General features: G+C 62.6%; 1 long non-coding RNA gene across 1 annotated transcript; it reads left to right on the top strand.

The window, feature by feature from the left end:
- Positions 1–373: 373 nt before the first annotated feature.
- Positions 374–2,443, top strand: LOC133264651 (uncharacterized). Its single transcript, XR_009741728.1, has 3 exons — positions 374–445; positions 1,453–1,511; positions 2,331–2,443. It is a non-coding gene; the product is annotated as an uncharacterized LOC133264651 (long non-coding RNA).
- Positions 2,444–2,727: the final 284 nt, after the last annotated feature.

Below are 2,727 nucleotides of genomic sequence, written 5' to 3'. Positions count from 1 at the left end.
TGGGATGGGATGCAGTGGGATAGGATGGGATGGGATGCAGTGAGATGTAGTGGGGTGCAGTAGGATGCAGTAGGGATGGGACAGGATGCAGTGGGATGCAGTGGGATGGGACAAGATGCAGTGGGATGCAATGGGATGGGGTGGGATGCAGTGCGATGGGATGGGGTGAGATGCAATGGGATGCAGTGTGATGTGATGGGGTGAGATGCAATGGGATGCAGTGTGATGTGATGGGGTGAGATGCAATGGGATGCAGTGTGATGTGATGGGGTGAGATGCAATGGGATGCAGTGTGATGTGATGGGATGCAGTGGGGTGCAGTGGGATGGGGCAGGGGCCGCGGGTTCCCCCCCACACCGATGCTGCCTCCGTCCCCAGGCACATCTCCCACTTCATGCACAACGTCCCCTTCCCGTCGCCGCAGCGCCCGCGCATCCTGGTGCAGGTGAGGGGGAGCCGCCCCATAGCTCTGTGAGCCCCCCATAGCCCTGTGAGCCCCCCATAGCTCTGTGAGCCCCCCATAGCCCTGTGAGCCCCCCATAGCTCTGTGAGCCCCCCATAGCTCTGTGAGCCCCCCATAGCTCTGTGAGCCCCCCATAGCCCTGTGAGCCCCCATAGCTCTGTGAGCCCCCATAGCTCTGTGAGCCCCCCAATAGCCCTGTGAGCCCCCATAGCTCTGTGAGGCCCCCATAGCCCTGTGAGCCCCCCATAGCCCTGTGAGCCCCCCATAGCCCTGTGAGTCCCCCATATGTGTGTGTACCCTTATATCTGTGTGTACCCCATATGTGTTTGTCCCCCTATATATGTGTGTTCCCCTATAGATGTGTCCCCTATATGTGTGTTCCCCCCATATATGTGTGTCCCCCTATAGATGTGTGCCCCCTATATACGTGTGTCCCCCTATATATGTGTGTTTTCCCTATATATGTGTGTGCCCCATGTATGTGTGTGCCCCCATATATGTGTGTCCCCCTATAGATGTGTGCCCCATATATGTGTGTCCCCTATAGATGTATGCCCCCCATATATGTGTCCCCTATATATGTGTGTGCCCCATATATGTGTGTCCCCCCTATATATGTGTGTCCCCCCATAGATGTGTGCCCCCCATATATGTGTCCCCCCATATATGTGTGTGCCCCCTATATATGTGTGTCCCCCCATAGATGTGTGCCCCCCATATATGTGTCCCCCTATATATGTGTGTCCCCCCTATAGATGGTGTGCCCCCTATATATATATGTGTGTGCCCCTATATATGTGTGTGGTGTCCCCATAGATGTGTCCCCCCTATAGATGTGTACCCCCTATAGATGTGTGCCCCCTACATATATGTGTCCCCCCATATATGTGTCTGCCCCATAGATGTGTGTCCCCCCCCACGTGTGTGTCCTGTCTATCTCTATTTGTGTCCCCCCATTTATGCCCCCTTTACCCCCCATATCCCCCCAGATGTCCCCCTATGACAGCGTCCTGCTCTGCCGCCCCGTTGCCTCCCCATTGCCGCTCAGGTAGGGGCCGAAGGGGACCCGGATTTGGGGGGCTGGGACCGGGCCGGATGCGCGCGAGGGATGCTCTGAGCGCCGCATCCCTGCACCGCATCCCTGCCCCACATCCCTGCCCCACATCCCTGCCCCACATCCCTGAACCACGTTCCTGCCCCACGCCTCTGCTCCACGCCTCTGCCCCACATCCCTGCCCCACATCCCTGCCCCACATCCCTGAACCACGTTCCTGCCCCACGCCTCTGCCCCACGCCTCTGCCCCACGCCTCTGCCCCACGCCTCTGCCCCACGCCTCTGCCCCACATCCCTGCCCCACATCCCTGCCCCACATCCCTGAACCACGTTCCTGCCCCACGCCTCTGCCCCACATCCCTGCCCCACACCCCCTGCTCCACGCCTCTGCCCCACGCCTCTGCCCCACATCCCTGCCCCACATCCCTGCCCCATGCCTCTGCCCCACATCCCTGCCCCATGCCTCTGCCCCACATCCCTGCCCCACATCTCTGCCCCACACCTCTGCTCCATGCCTCTGCCCCACCCCTCAGCCCCACGCCTCTGCCCCACCCCTCTGCCCCACACCCCTGCCTCAATCCTGCCCCACCCCTCAGCCCCACTCCTCAGCCCCACTCCTCAGCCCCACACCTCTGCTCCACGCCTCTGCCCCACCCCCTCTGCCCCACATCCCTGCCCCACATCTCTGCCCCACACCTCTGCTCCATGCCTCTGCCCCACTCCTCTGCCCCACTCCTCTGCCCCACACCCCTGCCCAAGCCCCCTGCCCCACCCCTCAGCCCCACTCCTCAGCCCCACACCTCTGCCCCCCAGCGGCGCCAGCTTCCTGAGCCTGCTGCGCGCCGTGGGGCCGGGCACGGCCGTGGCGCTGCTCGTGGCCGTGCTCACGGAGCACAAAGTGCTCCTGCACTCGCTGCGCCCCGATGTGCTCACGGGCGTGGGGGAGGCCCTGGTGGCGGTGAGAGGGGCACGGCCCCATAGGGGAACATGGGGGGAGAGGGGGGAATGGGGGGCACTGGTCCCATAGGGGAACATGGGGGGGAATGGGGCTGGGCAATGGGGGGGCACTGGTCCCATAGGGGACGTGGGGGGGAATGGGGCTGGGGCAATGGGGGGCACTGGTCCCATAGGGGACGTGGGGGGAATGGGGCTGGGCAATGGGGGGCACTGGTCCCATAGGGACGTGGGGGGAATGGGGCTGGGGCAATTG

The sequence above is a fragment of the Pezoporus flaviventris genome, unplaced genomic scaffold (genome assembly GCF_033815535.1).
Source record: "Pezoporus flaviventris isolate CSIRO_AGI_PZ_B2104156 unplaced genomic scaffold, CSIRO_AGI_Pfla_v1 ptg000917l, whole genome shotgun sequence".
NCBI classification, from domain to species: domain Eukaryota; kingdom Metazoa; phylum Chordata; class Aves; order Psittaciformes; family Psittacidae; genus Pezoporus; species Pezoporus flaviventris.
The sequence above is the reverse complement of the archived record's forward strand: the minus strand, read 5'-3'. Positions and strand labels throughout refer to the sequence as shown.